The sequence below is a fragment of the Pleurodeles waltl genome, chromosome 4_1 (assembly GCF_031143425.1).
Source record: "Pleurodeles waltl isolate 20211129_DDA chromosome 4_1, aPleWal1.hap1.20221129, whole genome shotgun sequence".
Classification (NCBI taxonomy): domain Eukaryota; kingdom Metazoa; phylum Chordata; class Amphibia; order Caudata; family Salamandridae; genus Pleurodeles; species Pleurodeles waltl.
Window position 1 is genome coordinate 335,929,769 of NC_090442.1, and position 20,372 is coordinate 335,950,140.

The following is a 20,372-nucleotide window of genomic DNA, read 5'->3' on the forward strand; positions in this document are numbered from 1 at the left end:
ATAGCTGGGCCTGTCACAGTTAAAATAGTTGTTAAGGACTTGCCACTATAGGGACATCGTAATATTACATTTCTACCTACGTCACTTCTTTAAATACCTAAACAGGGCTGACTTAAGTTTTTTTCAAATGGGTTCAAAATGGTGATTTTGGTAGGTCACACTGCTGGTTGTACACTGCAGCATTCAGGCTACTCAGGGTAGACCTTAAGGCACGTTTGTGCTTCTCTATAATTAATAACAGAGTAGGTGTGGCAGTCCATAGGCAGCATTTAACTTACAGGTTCTCTGTACATTATCTATACCATATACTAGGTATATATATTCAAAATAAATAAGTCAGTTAGGGTTGGCCGATTCAACCATGTTTAAAAGGGGAACATGGACACTTTTTTCTGTTTAGTAGGGATGAAGTGCACAAAGTTCTAAATTCAGAAAACAGTTGGGCAAAAATTGAGGGGACATCTCACAAAAAGATGGTTGTTTTCTACAAATTGTATCTAAACAAACTGCTGGTACAGTAAAAGAAGTCCTATAACAAAATATTAAATAGTCTTGAGAATAGTGATTCTGCAACTGTGATTTATGATTTAATGGATTTGGTGTTTAATTTGATAGAAAATAGAGGATGGTACATTATTTCCCAACATTGGGTCAATGGAGAGATGGCAGACTCTAGAAAACACCAAAGAACTGGGTTAGAGTTCACCTAATACACCAACATTGGGTGAATTGAGAGACAACAGTCTCTAGCAAACAAAGTAATAATTCACCCAAAACACCAACGTTGATTCAATGGATGGATAACATCTTCTAGCAAACACCAAGAACAGGGTTAGAATTCACTCAATACACAACATTGGGTCAGTGGAAAGACAAGAGTGTCTAGCAAACCACAGAGAATAGGATTAGAATTCATCCAATACACCAACGTTGCATCAATGTAGATATGACAGCCTCTAGAAAATACCAGAAAACAGGGTATGAATTCATTCATAATACCAATGTTTGGTCAATGGATAGACAACATCTTCTTGCAAACATCATAGAATAGGGTTATAAGGTGTGCCTAGTTCATAAAATAATAAGTGTCAGTGCTGAAACTTCTTCTCTGTAGCCCATGACTGGCAGTTATGAATAAAGAAGTTGCTGAAAACCGAAGCTGTCAAGTCTTGATTCCACGTCCTGCCTCTTTTGTTCACCACCAGACATTCCCTGCCCCTTTATCTCAATTTTGCAGGTTCTTTTTCATTCGTGCTTTCTCCCTTTGTATCAGTTTTTTCATAATTGTCTACCTCTTTCTTTCCAACTTTGTATCTTTCTCTATTGTGTAATCAGTCAATGTCTAACAATGTGAAAATAAGTACTAGTTTGGGCCCTATCTGCAACACAAATTAAGCATTGGTTAGAATTCACCTAATACGTCAACACAGGGGCAATTCAGAGAAACAGCCAGTAGCAAATAACCAAAGAACAGAGAAAGATGTCACTTAAACTTCTAACACTGGGTCATTGAACAGACAATAACCTCCACCAAACACTAGAGAACAGGACTAGAATTTACCAAAAACATTTCTATTAGAGGTGTATACTTATAGTTTGGCTCTAGTACATTTATACACATGTAGTATTTTATTTTGCACTTGTGTGCACAAAATACAAACTGTATTGCCACGTAATCTCATTCAGAGTCCCAAGACTGCTTCAGAGCCCACATATACAATGCCTAATGACCAAAATCACCAAATTAGTTTTTGCACCCTGGGCTTAAGTGGAATTAACTTTCTCAAAGACACTACCAAGAATTATATTGAACATTTAATATTTTCTGGATTCTTAACTAGTATACCTCATAAACGCTGTATTGCATTATATAATGTAGTGCAATATCAATTTCAACATCTAATGTGTATATCATAATCAGGTAGGTGGAGGTACATTTATCAATTGTCATGAAGGAAACAACAAGGAACTACTTTTCTGGTCTTCTCTCTGGTGGTATACTCAGATTGACATAATCAGAAAATAGGAATAAGAAGCAGAAATACAGTGTGAGGAATTTAGGACATGAAAGCCCAAATGTAAATGCTTATTGCAATTCAGGATTAGACTTTTCCTCTGTTCTACATGTTTAACCCCTTAACTGCCAAGGATGTAACGGTTACGTCCTTGGCTGCGGCGCTGAGGCGCCAAGGATGTAACCATTATGTCCTGGACCTGGCTCATGGGGGAGCGCTAGTGCTCCACCCATGAGCCTCCCACCCCACTCCCAGGGGCAGGGATGGAAGGGGAATCGCTTACCCTTCCACCTCTGTCCCCCAAAGTGATGTCTGATGACGTCAGTGCGCGATCCCGGAAGAGAATTGCAAAGCATTTCTTTTCCGATCGGGGGGATGGGGGCAGGCAGAGTATAAAATGTCTCTTTGAGCATTTCTCCAGCCGAGTGTGAAGCGATCGGGCTGCACAAATGCCCACTATACACCAGGGACAGTTTTGTGACTGAAATTGGCATGAGTGGAGCGGCCCAAGAGCCGCTCCCCAAGGGGACATATTTTAGAAGGACTTTTCTGCCCCCGGGGGTAGGTCAGCATATTTTAATTAGGCCGATGGCAGAAGCCACTAGACACCAGGGAGTTTTGCCCCTGGGGCAATTTTTCACTAGGCCATTTCTGCTGCCCCCCGGGGGCAGATCAGCCTATTTTAATTAGGCCAATCTGCCCCCAAAGGGAGAAGAAACCACTAGACACCAAGGATTTTGTTTTTTTAATGTCAGTTTCACGCAACGGGAGCGACCCCTTAGGAAAGGGTCGCTCCTCTTGGGGGCAAATTTATTTTAGGCCACTTCTGCCCCCTTTGGGGGAAAATCGGCCTATTTTCATTAGATCGATAGGTACCAGGGATTTTTTTTATTTTTTTTATTTTTACAGATGGGGCACGACCCCTTTGGCAAGGGTCGCTCCCCTGTGGGGTAAATTTATTTTAGGCCATTTCTGGCCCCCTTGGGGACAGATCGACCTATTTCTATGAAGTCAATTTGCCCCCGGGGGCAGTAACCACTTAGGCACTAGGGATTGGTGTGTGTGTGTTTTGTTTGGGGGGTCAGCCCCTTGGGCAAGAGTCCCTTCCCATGGGGCACATTACTGTTGGCCATTTCTGCCCTGCTTGGCGGCAGATCGGCCTATTTTTATAAGGCCCACCTGCCCCCAATGGGGGCAGAAAGCCCACCAGACATCAGGGAAGATTTTTTTTCTCCAAAAATAAGAGTGTGGGTATGGCCATACCCCTACCCCAAAAAAATGGGGACAAAGTTGTTCTGCCCACTAGTGGGCAGATGGGGCAATTACCCCAGTTCACTCCCCGTGGTGGCAGAAAGCCTACTAGATGCCAGGGAATAAAAATAAAAAAAATAGTGGGGTGGTGGCTACCAACCAGTATGAGCATGGTTATGCCCCCACCCCAAGTGAAGGGGGTAACAGTCTTTCAGCTCTTCCCCCACACACTATATGATCTAATTCCAGCGGCAAGCAAGAGGCCATTTGATTATTTCAGGTGTTGGTTTTACATTTGGTCAATGAGAGCTTGTCTAACTCTTAAAAGCGTCCCACTTGGAATGGTGAGGGCTACACTTTTTGGACTTTGGTACGCTGCCATGTAGAAAAGTCTACGAGACCTAGACACATCTGAAAACTAAACATCTGGGTGAGTCCAGGTTGGTGTGCTTCACATGCACCCGCACCATTTTCTTACCCACAATGCCCTGCAAACTTCCAACTTTGCTTGAAATCACACAATTTCCCACATTTTTCTAATGGAACCTTCCGGAATCGGCAGGAATCCACAAAATTCCAAATACCCAGCAATGTCACATCTATACCGATAAAAATTCTCCCCCACTTGTCAACCTAAAAACATTTTTTTTTTCAAACTGCCCTTTTGGACCCGCTGTGGTTCCCCCTTAATTTTTACATGTTTTTGGCTCTTCCCTGTCACAGGCACTTGGTCCAACTTCACAAGTGAGGTATAATTTTTATCAGAAGACTAAGGGAAACGTTGGGTGGTAGGAAATTTGTGCCGGGGCAGTGATTCCACACAGAAATGTAGGAAAAATGTGACTTTTTAGCTAAATTTTAGGTTTGCTGAGGACTCTGGGTAAGAAAACACTGGGGGATCCATGCAAGTCACACCTCGTTGGACTCCTTTGGGTGTCTAGTTTTCAGAAATGTCTGGGTTTGGTAGGTGTTTCCTAGATGGCTGCTGAGCCCAGGACCAAAAACGCAGGTGCCCCCACAAAAAAAAAATAGTTTTGTATATGATCATTTTGATGTGTCCACTTGGTGTTTTGAGGCATTTCCTGTCACGGCAAAGGGCTACCCATAAAAGTGAGGTACCATTTTTATCGAGCGATATGGGTGAATGCTGGGTAGAAGGAAGTTTGTGGCCCCTCTCAGATTCCAGAACCTTGCAGCACGGAAATGTGAGGAAAAAGTGTTATTTTTGCCAGATTTTGAGGTTTGCTAAGGATTCTAGGTAGCAGAACCTAGTGAGAGCAGCACACGTTACCCCATCCTGGGTTCCCCTAGGTGTCTAGTTTTCAGAAATGTCCAGGTTTGCTACGTTTTCTTAGGTGCTGGATGAGCTAGAGGCCAAAATCTGTAGCTAGGAACTTTGCAAAAAACAGGGCAGTTTTCTTTGGGAAAATGTGATGTGTCTATGTGTGTTTTGGGGCATTTCCTGACGCGCGCACTAGGCCTACCCATTCAAGTGAGATACCATTTTTATCAGGAGACTTAGGGGAATGCTGGGTGGAAGGAAATTTGTGGCTCCTCTCAGATTCCAGAACTTTCTATCACCGAAATGTGAGGCAAAGTCTGTTTTTTGCCACATTTTGAAGTTTGCTAGGGATTCTGGATAACAGAACCTGGTGAGAGCCCCACAAGTCACCCCAGATGACTAGGTGTCTAGTTTAAAAAAATGTACAGGTTTGGTAGGTTTCCCTAGGTGCTGCCTGAGCTAGAAGCCAAAATCCACAGCTAGGCACTTCCCAAAAAACATGTCGGATTTCAATGTAAAAATGGATATGTCCATGTTGCGTTTCCTGTTCTGGGCATTAGGCCTACCCACACAAGTGAGGTACCATTTTTATCAAGAGGCTTGGGGGAAAACAGAATAGTAGAACAAGTGTTATTGCCCCTTGTCTTTGTCTACATTTTGTCCTTCCAAATGTAAGACAGCGTGTAAAAAAGACCACTATTTGAGAAATGTCCTCTCATTCACATGCTAGTATGGGGATCCCAGAATGCATAGATGTGCAAATAACCACTGCTTCTTAACACCTTATCTTGTGCCCATTTTGGAAATACAAAGGTTTCCTTGATACCTATTTTTCACTCTTTATATTTCACCAAATGAATTGCCTTCTACCCGGTATACAATGAAAACCCTTTGCAAGGTGCAGCTCCTTTATTGGCTCTGGGTGCCTAGGGTTCTTGATGAACCCCTCAACTCCTCTATATCCCTGCAACCATAATAGTCCAGCAGATGTAATGGTATATTGCTTTTAAAAATCTGACATGGCAGGAAAAAGTTACAGAGTAAAACGTGGAGAGAAATTGCTGTTTTTTTCACCTCAATTTCAATAGTTTTTATTTGTGCTGTTATTTTATGTAGGAAAACCTTGTGGGATCTACACAAATGACCCCCTGCTGAATTCAGAATGTTGTCTACTTTTCATAAATGTTTAGCTTTCTGGAATCCAGCATTGGTTTCACACCCATTTCTGGCACTAACTAGAAGGAGGCTGAAAGCACAAAAAATAGTAAACATGGGGTATGTCCCAGTAAAATGCCAAAATTGTGTTGAAAAATTTGTTTTTTTGATTCAAGTCTGCCTGTTCCTAAAAGCTTGGGAAGATGGTGATTGTTAGCACTGCAAACCCTTTGTTGATGCCATTTTCAGGGGAAAAAACACAAGCTTTCTTCTGCAGCCCTTTTTTCCCCCTTTTTTTTTTAAACGAAGTTTCACCTGTATTTTGGCTAATTATTTGGTCTCCTCCAGGGGAACTCACAAACTCTGGGTACCTTTATAATCCCTAGGATGTTGGAAAAAAGGAAGCAAATTTGGTGTGGGTAGCATATGTGGACAAAACGTTATGAGTGCCTAAGCGCGAACTGCCCCAAATAGCCAAAAAAAGGCTTGGCATCTGAGGGGGAAAAAGGCCTGGCAGCTAAGTGGTTACATAATATATAAATAATAATGCAACATTTTGCCTAGCAGATATTTTTCTTCAAACCCAATAAACCTTTTAAGCCTTTTCGGTGCTTCATTGATTACTGGATTAGTGCAGCACTGTAAAGCTTAGCTATTCGTAAACTTTCATGATTTATGACCTGTTGCCACTCTGTAGAATAATCGAAGTCCAATGTTTGTTTATAGTTTGAAAGTTGTCCACGTTTAAGACCATCTGTTAATCATGCTCGCCTCACCACAGGACGCATATTAAAAAGCCCCTTTTGATGGGCACTAATTTTACACCGCCCTGTAACCCCACAGCCGCAAGGGACGTAGGTCACACACTGCTTCAAAAATAAAAAAGATGTTGTAGTGTTATTGCAAGTATACAAATGTCGCTCGTTTTTGACTAACATTCCTAGGCTAGTTTAATATGTCTCCTACGAGCCCGTTTTATAGCTAAGACACAATCAACAGGTTTGGGATCTTGAGTCCTAATATTCAGATCTCGCAAAGATGCGCAAATAAAACAATAATGACCAAAATTTGCGGCTTTCATCATGAAACCAGCATGGTCATATTGCCGTCTGGCTGTTCGGCACCGGTTAGATTATGTTGTCACATTTTAGAATGATCTATTTTTTCTCTATCAGCGAAGTGACGTTAAAGATTAGCTCAGATGTTTGCAAGGTTATGAGTATGAATGAGTTATTTTTATGCAAGTGATAAGGTTTCCCATTTGTTGGAATGCGCATCACACTACTCCTCTATTGATGGAGAAAATACTTAGATGGTTTTCGCAGCCATGGAAACACAGTAAACAATTTGATGTTATAGGGAGGCGAAGAATGATAACATCTTCAAATATCTTGAGCCATTCTGAACACTTCGCCAACCGACTTCTACTGTTATTCATCATAACCTCACAGTTGATGGTTTTTTCTCCTAATTAGTTGGACGCCGGAGCGGATGAGCGCAACATAGCCTGACATTTATCATCGGGTCTTTAATGAAGGTATAGGAGTATCTTTTGATACGCGTTTTGTTTTATTTGCATGAGGAAGTCTGGGCTTACTCAGGGTACAGACAATAATAATTCAGCCTGACATGTTACAATTTGAGTTGTTAAAATACCAGTCCCCTTAAAGCTACAGGGCAATATGCTTTGCTGTGTCTGGTTCAGACATGCCAGCTGGATTACAAGAGGTGTATGCACACAGTGGAGTGTGTTTGGCAGCATCAATGCTCCCTATATCCCGGGAATATTCCATCATTGATCTTGGAAATTTGGCATGAAAAGCAAGTTCTGTGTCATGAATATAAAATAGCTGGGAAGAGTCATGACTGATCTAAATTCACTCATCATGTAACTGCAGCCTGTATCATAGAGCAGATTTCTTTGCACTGTAGATTGTTATTACCCATGTTTCAGTGCCTACTTTACCAACCTCAGAACGATGGAAGTCCGAGTCTGTCTTACTCGGATTCAAACTCGTGCTTCTTTACATCACTTCATTAGTCAGCAGTGCAAATTGACCTCCGAGTCTTCCTTCCGAAGAATGAGCTCAAGGCTTGGGTTGATGTAAAAGATGTCCAGAAGTGATTCAGACCACACAATTATGTCTAGGATTCGATGTGTCAGTGTAAACTGATGCGCATGCATACCTAGTTAAATCCATTTACCAATCTTACATGAAAAAATAAAAATCACTTTAGTAACTTAGTGAATGAAAGTAAGATAAAGGCTCAGTATTGTTTAGGACTTGGTAACATCTCTTCTGAGAGTCAGCTACTTTCTTAACAAAAACTGTTAAAAGCTTCATTGAGCTGCCAAGAGAATTAATTCTTTTCATTACGAGAAAGAAACACTAATTACCTCAGATAATTGCAAAACTATTACAAAGTAAAACACTCAAGGAGGAAGATGTAGGTGATAGGAGGACACAGAAAAAAGAATGCTGTGAGAAAAGTTATTTTAATAACAACAAGCTTTTCCAAGCGCACACATGGTATAGTCTGTAAAAATACAGCATTCTAAGTGACAGAATGCATGTAAGAAAAACAGGGCACTCAGGCACTTTCGCCACCCAACAGTATCCTCTAGGGATCAGCATCGTTTAACCCTCAATTTTTACCAAAACAGTCATCTAATCAGCAAAACAATCCCAGGTCGGTTGATTCTTTTGACACTAGGAATATAAAATGCCACTTCATGCATCATGGCCTGTTCCATGTAGGTTTACTACTTTTCTGCATTGGGCATGATTGAACAGGACCACCACTTAGTGAATGAAAGAGGTGGGCAACGAGGAACCTCAGACAGATTAGATAAACAACTATATCCTATAATCGGCATCGGTCCAGCAATTAAATAAACGGTTCCACATCAAATTTCATCCTGGAGACTCCTCCAGAGCTGAATCATTAAAAAAATGTTTTAAGACCCAGGCATTAACAGACACCATGCCTCTAGCTTTCTTCATGAATATTAAAAAAAGATACTCATTTTTGAATTTGCACTTGAGAATGACCTAGAATATAATGTATTATATATTGGTGACAATATTGAACATGTAAATTAGAGGTAATCAGAAGCTGTTGTCCTATTTGATTCATTTGCTTCAATTCTACCTCAGGGATTTTCCATACCAAAAATTATCCCAAGAATTCCGTATCTACATGCTGTCCACGGGATGCACTGTGTTCAGTTTTGAGAGGGCCTGTGAGGTGGACTCATTAACATGACCACGGTATAGGACTTGGGCAAAGTTCAACTTTACAAACTCTTGATATATTAGAAAAATTAGGATATAATTTTAAATGTTTAGAACAAAGTGACTAGGTATAACTTCTGCATTTTTAGAGCAATGTAGTAAAGAGAAAATAAAACAACTAGTCTTCAGTTGGGCTACGTCCCTAATGTCATTTTATTTTCTTCCCTTTTCGAGATGGATAAGTTCCTCCTGTAGCTCTGGGTTCATATAAAGTGAGGCAACTGCTTACTGCATTGCACATTCCTCCAGTGCTGTTAGCATACGAGTAGTGGAATGTTTCTTGGTGGAATGCGGATCGGCAGTTGGTGTGGAGCTGATGGATGCTTTGGGTGATCCTGTTGTACCCAGTGATTATATCAATACTCTATATCTTCCAGCAAGTCAATTGAGTGGACAATAACTTTATAAATAGTATAACACAAAGGGAAGTACATTTGGTTTCCAAGTTTACTTTAAATTTCCTTGCCCTGCAGCCAGATTTCTGGCTTGAAGCATGAAGAGTGTGAAACTTCATCATCCTGCATTATTTTTGGGGGAGACAATGCTGTAGTGTTGACTGAATTCAGTTTTTTTCAGTCAAAGATGAAGCTAAACCATGGCACAGGGAAGTATGTTTTGATTTCCTGGTGAAGCCCTCTCCCTTCCTTCAAACCAGTGCACAGCCTGCAAAGCTTTGAATAAACGTGTTATTTAAGAAACCAGGGGAGTGTCTAAAAAAAAACAAAAAACATTGTGGTAACAGAATCATTCTTATTGTTCCCATACCTGAAAATCCTTGTATTTTTTTTAATTGCTGCAATTCCAGATAAAAGATAATGTGATGAGTATTTAGTGCTACCCTCAATTACCAGGCTGAATCTTCAAATTAAAAATAAATTTTATCAGGTTTGGGATTTGTCAACATTTATCTTTCGAAGCCACTACAATGTGGATTCTAGTGTCTTCTTCAAGTGACTTCAGATACACTTTTCAGCAATTGTCAAGCTACTGAGCAGATCTAGTTTAATATTACTGTGCTTCTAAATAAATCAAAAGAGTGGTTTAGCGTGCTCAAACTCTTACCATTGTAACACATACAGAAAAAGTCTAATGAGGAATGAATATCTCTAGAAAAAGATGGAGAATCATCTTATGCCTATGTGCATGCTTAGGGGGAGGTGGGGGTACCAAAGGGTTCCTGACTGCAGTCTAACATCTATTAATATCCATAAAGAACCCAGCTTTCAGAGGGTGTTACAAGATTATAATGTGTCCATTACTTACTGTTAATGGCATTACTCCTAGTCCTACTCCCTTGCCTTCCTTCCAAACCAATGAGGCCTCTTGTCTCCAATAGACCCCTCCCTCCTCTAAATAACAACTTCCTCCGCCCCCTCCTTGTCCTGTACATAAACAAACCAACCCAGACACTCAGTTGTTCCATACTACCAGAAGGAAGGTGAGGGAGGGGAGGTATTGGCATTTCCGATTAACAAATGTAGCAGTATAAAAAAAGAGCAGTGTTGGTTCACCTCGACCCTCATCCTCTAAAGCAATTTAGAAAAATAAGGCAGAGCTAAAACTACAGAAATTTTACCGGGGATCTCATTTTCTGCAAATGAAATGTAACTCAGTCTTCCACTTTTATTGAGCAACACTGTTGAGCTTTGTACATTCTCTCACAACTCCTTTTCAGACACCAATTAGGCATCAGAGAAGCCAAAACTACAGAGGCAAGGAGGATGATCTTCTAAAAGTCATTTTCATTTAGGCGCTGCTGGAATTCATACCCTTGCTCAGTTATCATCTTCTAGTTTCTTTGGCTCTTTTGGCATGTTCTACTCTGTCGTAGTAGATCCTCCTGAAAAACTACCAGCCTGCTCAATGGTCTGCATGGCATAAAGACCTCATGAACCGCCGTAAAATAAATGAACTATTTTATCCATTTCCTGCACACTGCTTTTGTCAGTGTAGGTAGTTGGTAAGTTGCTTTGTATCCCACCTCAGCAGCTCAGTTGCTTCAACCATGTCTCACAAGTAATTTGGATTTGAGTTCAGATGCAGCTGCAGCAGATAAAGTGTTCATGGACCAGGTGGGGTGCCTTGCTGCAGCAGGATGCAAGTCAGCTACAATGCTTTGGGGGCTGTGGCTGAACACTACCTACTTCTGAAGATTGTGTTCTTTACAAAAAATAGTTCTGATCACTTGTACTAGCAAATGTTCTTGTTAAAAGGCATCTCAAAGGTAAATGGCCAGCCATCTGGGACTCCTTCCTGAGTCTCATCAAACTTTCTACTATCAAGTCGCATCTGACCACTTCAGTTCATGACCACTGCAAAATATTGTGTTCTAAATTGCCCTCTGGATTTCTTTGCAATATCAGAAGCCTTTTTGTCAACAGCGTCTTTTGCACTTGAGCACACATCACTGGCAAGACCGGGATCCATGTACCAATTAGAGAAAGATAGTAGCAATCCTCCTATGTGCTTGGAGTGTGTTTTCATTTTTAAGGATTCAAACCATAATGGGAAACATGGTTTCTCCCAACACCTCAATCAGGCACATAGAAACTCTTTCAGCAAGTAGTCTTCATTTTTTCCAAGGGTGTAGGCAGTTTTTGTCTCAGAATGGGTCAGGCAGAGTATTTTAAAGAGTAAAAACAGCCTGTAATCGGCTAAAACAACTAACATTCTTGTGCTTTGCTGAGGAAGGATTCTCTTTTCAAAATACAATGGTATTATGGGCTTACGCTCACAGACATATAGAATCTTTATTTGTTTGGGGTAAGTCTTCACTTTTTCCAGAATCGTTTTGGGGAAATTGTATCTGGAGGAAGGAGATAAAGTATCAAAAGTGACAATGATTTTATAGCTATTTGATGTGACCAGGCTTTTGATAAATACTGCTTCGATCAGACAATGTTAATACGTAATTAAAGTATTTAGAAACAATAAATGATCTCAACATCTAATGATTCCATTATGTGTATCATACTGGATTACTTATAGTTTGTGATTTTGAAGTGTGCAAAATATGATAGACATTAACAACTTAGATTTTAGAATCCATGCAACTTTCTAAATATAGGCTTTTGAAGACTGCTGAAAAATCATGTTTTTTTTAAACACACATTATCTTTTTAAATACGCGTTGTGAAATATTTTGTTCAAGGCCTGTATCCCTTGATTGAACTTTTTGCAAACAGGCAAAATGTGTGCATGCAATTATAGTGAACTTTCCAAAGTGTCAATTAGGACAAGTTTTGTTTATCAAATTCGTATTTCTTATTTATGTTGAAGTACATGTGATGTGTTTTTGTGTGTGGAAAGTTGTTGATGTGTCTGAAATATTACCATCAAGCCTCAGCAACTCCAGGACCCTGACACTTGAGGGCGAGAGTTCAAAAAGAGTGGAGGTGGAAAAGTAAAAATACAAATATTGATTTCCCTACAGAATGCATCAGAGATCTTCCGGGTTTGGAAACCTTTTTTTGACTACCACAAGATTTTGTGAAGATTGTGAGTATTTGAATGAAGTGTTCTGACCAAACTAATGTTGCTATCAGGTCCTTCCATATGCATGCCAGAAGTGATTTGTCAGTCAATAAATATGATCCAACTTGTTAGACTTTCGTTTAATAGTATTGATATCATTATTCAAATCAACACATGCATCAGTCACCCAGCATAATATGGTCATCAAATTAAATCTTCAGCTTGGTCACCGTGATTATGAAAACCTGTGCTAAATTATCTGTGTGCATGTTTAATATCAATCTACTAATAAACATCAATGTGACTCATATTGATAAGCATAGATTTATGTACCTCTTTTAAGTTTATTGACCTCTATTCAGTGAGTGAAATTCTTATTACCCCCAGGTCCCACTAATCCACATCCCATTCATTGCTATGACAGAAAAAAAGAACATAAGGAATGCTGGGTTATCACCTAACCCCTTCCTCTGGTAGCACATAACCTGTACTCACTCAGCAAACTGGCTGTCTTCTGCCTTCCGACGGGACAAAGACTTGAGGGTGTCATCCCTGCTGGGCTTGGACAACTGCTGTTCCGGTGGCACTACGTTCCATTCTGCCGGGCTCGCTGGAAAAGTGCTTCTGCGTGCCTTGGTGTCGCCGCTGGTTGGGCCATTTTTTCTGAGGTTTCGAGACTGTAATTATTTCTTCTACATGTCTGCCGGCCAGCTGGGAGTTGTGTGGAGGAAGCAGGAAGCCCGAGGCCTGCCTGACTTCCTCTTTGGGATGATGTAGGTTCTGGGAATGCACAGGAGGTGCGCTGGTCGGCCCGGCTCATGGCGTTTTCTTGATTTAGGCAGCAGAGGCCCCTCGGGTCGAAGTACCGCTTCAATGGATTTGCTCTTTTAAAGTGTTCCTGCTACCTAGTGCTGTGACTTGGTGGGCTGTGCTGCAGTATTGAGTGCCATGGGGAAGCCTTCTTATAAGAGGAAGCACCCGGAGGGGTCTACCTTGTCCTCTTCCTCTTCCTCTTCTTCTCCACCCCGATCTCATTCTCCTTCCCTGGTGGACAGACATAGGGAGGAGGAGGAGAACGCTGTTGGAAATGGGGGCTGAAGGCAAGCATAATGTCTTCAGGTTCTGAGGAGGAGGGTATGGGACCTGAGGAAATTACAGGAAAATATTTTCTAAGGACCAGTTGCCTGCCCTTGTTCATCAAGTTAAGAGTATTATGGACTTTCAAGAGAGGAGGCTCCAGAATCCTCTTCTTCGACTTTGCTGCACCAATTTCAAAAGTTCCACTCCTGTTGATGTGCTCGTTCATTTATGCATTTGTGAAGTACTCCAGAGGGAATGGTGTGATCCAGATAGGATGATAATGCCAAACTCTATCCCTTACATAACATGCAGTCAGACTTTCTTGATTCTATCCCAGTGGATTCCATTGTGGCCAGTCTGGTGGGGTGTACTTCTTTGGTTGAGGAGGTGATTAGACAATGGGGTGGCGGATACCCTCAGTCGGGGTTTTCCTTCTTTCCAGGAACTGTCTCTCTCCGTGACTGTGTTCAGGCAGGTGTGCAGGAAGTTTGGTGTTCCCTTTCTGGCTCTATATGCTTACCTCCTCCATGCTCAGGTTCCCCTCTTGTGCCAGATCTCCACAGGAGAGCGCGTGGTGGGTGGATGCCCTGTCAATCCCCTGGCCCAATCACCTGCTATACGCCCTTCCACCGGTGACGTTGATTGCCCTGTTTCTGACTCGATTAAGGCCGGAGTCTCAGGTTGTGATTTTGGTGGTTCCTTTTTGGCCCCAGAGGTCGTGGTTTCCCATTCACAGGAGCTTGGCTATCAATGGGCTATAGTTGATTCCGTCTTCTCTATTTTCTATCCAGTCGCTTACCTCTCTGGATCTGTGGAGGCTGCGGCTGTCAGTCTGGAAGTTGAGAGGTGGGGACTCTATAGCAGAGGCTTACCCTGCATCTAGCAGTAGCTGTGCAGCACTCTAGGAAGCTTGCTACTCTTCAATCTTAAAATTGCCACTGGGGTAATTTTTGGGAATGTCGTGAGCCTGTGGATTACTCTCTGCCCATGGACCTTTAGTTTTTGTGTGAGAGTTTTTTGAAGAGATTGGCAGTGTCCACGTTGTGTGCACAGTGGGCTGTGATTAAAGCTTTCCATTCTCCTTGGGGTAACCTGCAGGATGTGGATGACTTGGTGGTTCAGTTGCTCCGGAGTTTTACTGTGGATCGTCTGGTGACTTACTGTGTTTTCCTTTCTGGGACTTGCTGTTGGCTCTGTGGGCCTTGGTTTCAGCTCCTTTTGAGCCTCTGGAAGTGGCTGATATTAAGTTTGTCATCTTTAAGGTGGTCTTTTTTGTGGCCATCACTTCAACTCTTGGAGACCTGAGCGCCCTTATGGCTAGGCACCCCTTCTTGTCTTTTATAGAGGATGCAGTGGTTTTGCGTTTAGACTCCTCTTTTGTTCCTAAAGTTCCTTCCAAGTTTCATTGTTCACAGGAAGTTCTTTCACCTGCCTTGGGTTCTCAGGGAGGGGATCACTCGGGTTTGGACTATTCTTTGCTGGATGTGAAAAGGGCCTTGAAGTTGTATTTGGATCGTACCCAGGTTTTTAGGCAATCGGAGTCCCTCTCAAGGTGAGAAGGCCTTTTCTGTTTCTACTGGCAGGTGGATTAAGCAGACTATTGCACTGGCCTGTTCTGTGGAGTTCATCCTCTGGCAGGAGTCCAGGGCAGGTCTACACGGGGGTGGCGGCCTCCTGGGCTAAGCCTAGGGGAGTGCCTGTTCATGAGAACTGCTGCGCTACTACCTGGGCTTTCTCCGATACTTTTGTCAGGCACTATCCGTTACAGAATGTTTTGAGCTCTGACAATACCTTTGGCCCTGGTTCTGAGAGAGGTCTGTTCTTGAATTGTTTTTGTTTCTTGTTCGACAAATAAGTCACTGTTTTGGGTCACTGCATTGGTTGTATGGTCTCCCTTCTTGTCGTTTCTTATCAGTTCTGTCCGGTTAACAGAAGGCCGGGTCTGGCTGCTTGGGTATTCTCCACATAGTGATGAAAGGGACGAGGACTAAAGGGACCTTGAGGTAACGTTCTATCATTTACTGGTAGTCTTCGTTACTCCTGGTCCTGTTGTCCTCATCCCAGTCATCACACCCCTCCGCCCTCCCATACCTCCAGCCTTCTGTTAGAGGCTTGGTAGTACAGGTTATGTATTACCAGGGGGGGGGAGATATCCCAGCATTCCTCATGTTCTTTTTTAATGTTGTGGAGATTGTTATCTCCACATAGTGATGAATGGGATGAGGACAACAGGACCAGAAGTAATGAAGATTACCGGTAAGTAGTAGAACATTAATCCCAGCATGCCCTCTTTTCAGCCAGCTGATCCATTTGTAAATGATTTTGTATTTCCAAGGTCTTCAGAATTGTGGATGAGGTCCTGGTGAGCCAGAGTTTCATGAATATAACAAAACGCAGTTTGAAAAAAATCATGTATTTGCAAAGGTATGGATAAACTTTTCACGTTACTTAGCGTGTAGTGTCACATAATCCATAGTGTAAAATATATACTTAAACATGATCGTGCAAAATCCTCCTTCCACTTTAGGCACAGGAACACTGATTGTTATCGAAATGATTAATCAACTAAAGTATTTCATACCCATGAACACCACCTCATTTGCTGCCTTGACTCCCTCTTAGCATCGTCTGGAATAGGTGAGATGGACTGAGACGATTAGATGAAAGTTGCATTCGTATTTATGGATTTCCATTTACCAAAAGAGGTACTTAAAATATAAAATATCTTAGATAAAGGTAACACATCTAACTCAAAATTGTATATTAGTGGGCGGAGATCTTTAGTGACAAGTCTGCAATTAATGCCCATTCCATGTTGAACGCAATGTCTATGAATCATTTACGTGGTCACTAAGTCAGTACTGTCCACCATAAGTCCTAGAAGGCGGGATCCATGTATGGGATTAACGCAGCTAGTGGTTTGCCCATACGTCTATCATGGGTCTGGTCCTCCTGCAGAAATGATGGACATCCTAGCAATAATTTTACTACCATGGGACTCACACATTTATTGACAATGTAAATAAAATTGCGTCAAACAAGCTTAATAAACGTTTCAAAGTACAGTTTGCTGTGCTTAATCTATGCATATGTTAAGCAATAATATTTTCCATTCAGCTGAAAATGAAAAACGTGGACCAGCCCTTTCCTTTTTTTCCTACAAAAGCAAAGTTTGGGAAGGCATTTTTGCAGCTGAAATGCAAAGTGGCATAAATAATTGCACCAGCGTCACGGCTTGTCTCCCCAATGCCTTCTCCTTTTAAAGAGCAGCTGGCTGCAGGAAAGGCTGCTCTCTGGAAACATCAAAGGGAGCTTTGTACAGAAGTCAGCAGACGTACTCGTGGTTAACATTCAGCGGTTTTGATCAGTGAAGTACACAAATGTATAATTTGAACATATGTCAAATACTTGTGATCTATAATATCAGAGACAACAGATGTTACAGCAAGAAGAAGACAGAAGTGGGAGAGAGAAATGTTCCTAATCACGCAGAGGGAGGAGGGCTTTTCGAAGTGAAATTCAGAGCTTATGCTAGATGCATCAGCTTTTTATTTAGAGCAACACGATGTCAACAGTGCAAGCATGAAGCAAACCGATTATTCCATAGATGCCTTAAATAAATATATTCCCCTTTTTAGGGTTGAGCCTGCGTTGCATGCGCTTGCACATGTGTTTCGCTTGCGAGACGCTTTAGGAAGTAGAAAAGGGCTCGGAGCCCCGTTGAAGTCACGTCAGTTGTCTTTCATTGGTTCGTGGGCTTGCCTGTTAAAATCTGCTTGCTTTCATTAGTTGAAGACTCCAATACTCATGCCTTTTACAGTGGTTAGACCTCCTCGAGCGCAGCGACCAAGTACTGGAAACATGCGAGTCTCGCTGTTTCCCATCAGGGTTGTGGACTACTTTTTATTTTTTGTTTGCAGCGCGATCTCGCTTGGCAGAAGTCGAGCGCTTTGCATAACATCGACCCTGTTACAGTTCACTTGTAATGAAACCTATCAGCAAAAGTGCCGTTAAAGTTAAAGTTAATTGCACTTTTGCTGATAGGTTTCATTACGAGTGAACTGTAGCAGCGCAGTTTTTTTCTTTCAATGTGGAAAGAAAAATCCGGTTGGGAGTTTACAACTACTGAAAGCTGTAACTCAGAGAAATGCGAGACTCTAGTGCATTGCAAATGCTTGTTTAATGTGTTGGCACTTCAAACCTACAGAATCCTTCTCGTGTTATGCCTAATTTATTCCACTTGTTTTGGCGGCACAGCTCCCTTGGCACTGCATGGAGGCAGTTGAAGTAGAATAGTGGAGGTAACTTAGGCCCAGGAGAAACAGATCCAAGTCGTATTTTTAGGACATCAACATACAATGTATTTATTTTATTTTGTTTATGTAGCCACAGCTAGATTCAATTATTCAGATTTTTGTTTTTGTTTATTTAGCCAGTGGTCATCATTAAATTGTGACATAGATCAACCCATCTTGGACCTCTGTTGGACACTACTGATCTGGAGTGCATGCCCCACAAAAGACTTATACATTCAAGCATTATTAACACTTTACAACATTCTTTGAAAAGATACACAATTCAATAGAGATATGCGTTCATCCAGTGGAATTACATTAGATACTTGCAAAATGCCTCAGACTGTAACTAATTTGTTATTTAGTTACAAACGATAAGTAGTTAATTTCATTTGTATGAACTAAGGGCCAGATGCTGGAAGAAAGCAAATTGCGACTTGCAATTTGCGAGTCCGTGCGACTCGCAAATTGCAAGTCGCAATTTGCTATGCAGAAAGGTGTCTCAGACACCTTCTGCAACTCGCAATGGGGTCGCAAAGACCCACCTCATAAATATTTATGAAGTGGGTCGCAGTTTGCGACCCCATTGCGAGTATAGGCACTCGCTAACATGGAGGCCTGCTGTAGTCAGCAGGCCTCCATGTTAGCGACCTGCTTTTAAATAAAGCAGTTTTTTTTTTTTTTGAAATGTAGCCCGTTTTCCCTAAGGGAAAACGAGCTGCATTTCAAAAAATCCGAAACCTTTTGTTTTTGAAAAAATGTTTTGGGGTCCATTCACAAAGGGGAAGGGGTCCCATGGGGACCCCTTCCCGTTTGCGAATGGGTTACCATCCACTTCAAGTGGATGGTAACTGCGACTCCATTTGCGACCGCATACGCGGTCACAAATGGAATTGCATACCGTTGCGAATCGCAAATAGGAAGGGAACACCCCTTCCTATTTGCGATTCGGAAATGCATTTTGCGAGTCGGATCCGACTCGCAAAATGCATTTCAACATAGCAAAGTGGCTTTTGCGAGTCGCAAACGGCGTTTTTCGCCGTTTGCGACTCGCAAAACCCTTGCTACATCTGGCCCTAAGTTCTCTTACAGTGCGTCAAAGACAGTACTGTAAATGATTCCATAGTTCCGGCATTCTGGTATAAAGATTGACAAATTTAATGTGGTGTGAGGGGTTTAGGAGTTGGCCTATTTAAGAGAGCTGCAAAATATGGGAATTATGGCTGATTTTCTTTATATTCATTGTGCCTTGTATAATTGTAAAAGTATGAAAGACGTTGTAAGAAATTGGATTACCGGTTGAGAGGAGTGAAACCCTACTCAAGCAGCATCCACAATCCTTCTTAGGGTGAAACACAAGCAAACCCCAAATTAACCTGTATTTAACCCTCTGGTAGCTTGGCACAAAGAAGGCAGGTATAACCTAAAGGCAATGTGTAAAGTATTTATGCAGCACGTCAACAGTTATACAGTGAAATACAACACAAGAAAAATCCCACACCAATTTAGAAAAAGAGAGAACATTTTAATAAATTATTGGAGACCACAACATCAAATATATAATCAATAGAACCATGATATGCAGTTTTCAAAGGCTTAGATAAAAATAGAGCTTAAAAGCACAATGCGGCAACTGTGGTGATCTGGTCATGCCGGACCAGGACAGAGTAACACGTCCAGGCTGACCGCGATGGAACGCGGTCTCGATGCAGGGACCAAGTTAGACCTGTGGAACAAAGTACCTTAAATCATCGTTGCGGAGCATTGTGAGGTCTCGCATTGAGGATGAGTCATGCAGCAGCGGTTCAGGGAATCTGCGGGGTGCGATGCAAGGTCTTGAGTTGAGGATGAGTTGAACAGCAGTGGTTCTGAGGAGCTACAGGGCTGCAATGCAAGATCCTGCATCGAAGATGCATCATGCAGCAGTGATTTCAAGGAGCTGCAGGGGTGCAATACAGGGTACTTCATTGAGGATGCATCTCACAGTGGCAGTTGTGAGTAGCTGCAAGTCCATGTATCATGCTGTGTCTGTTCTGCTAGGACAATAGATGGGCTGACAGAGCTCCTTCAGACCCACTTCCAAGGGTCTGGGACTGGAGTGGCAACACTTGGAGGGTTGGGACTCATAGCAGGCAGAGTCCAGATGCAGGGTTTAGAGTGGTTTGAGCATTTCTGTCCCTGAGGCTCTGTTCAGCATACTAGCCTTTGGAGTCACTGTGGTGGTCCTGCGTTCAAGATTCAGTGCCAGTTCTTCTCACACCGGCACCAGGGCAGCAGAGTAGCAGTGCTTCTTGCACCAGAGCAGCATAGCAGTCTTTCTGATTCTTCCACAAGTCCAGATGTGTACTGAAGAGCTGGGTCTGAGGGAGCAATATTTATTTATACCTGATGCCAACTTTGAAAGTTTTTAGAGTCCTCCCCCTACATAGGTATCTCTATTTCCTGCCTCCCTGGCCCCAACATGTCTGCATGTACAAAAGACTAGTGTGAAACCCTTTGTGATTGTGCTGAGGCAGAGTCTTAG

At 42.0% G+C, this 20,372-nt stretch overlaps 1 protein-coding gene across 2 annotated transcripts in view; it reads right to left on the bottom strand.

Moving 5' to 3' along the window:
• RERG (RAS like estrogen regulated growth inhibitor) overlaps positions 1-20,372 on the bottom strand; it is a 603,452-nt gene that overhangs the window by 268,134 nt on the left and 314,946 nt on the right. The gene's annotated exons all lie outside the window — the stretch shown is intronic.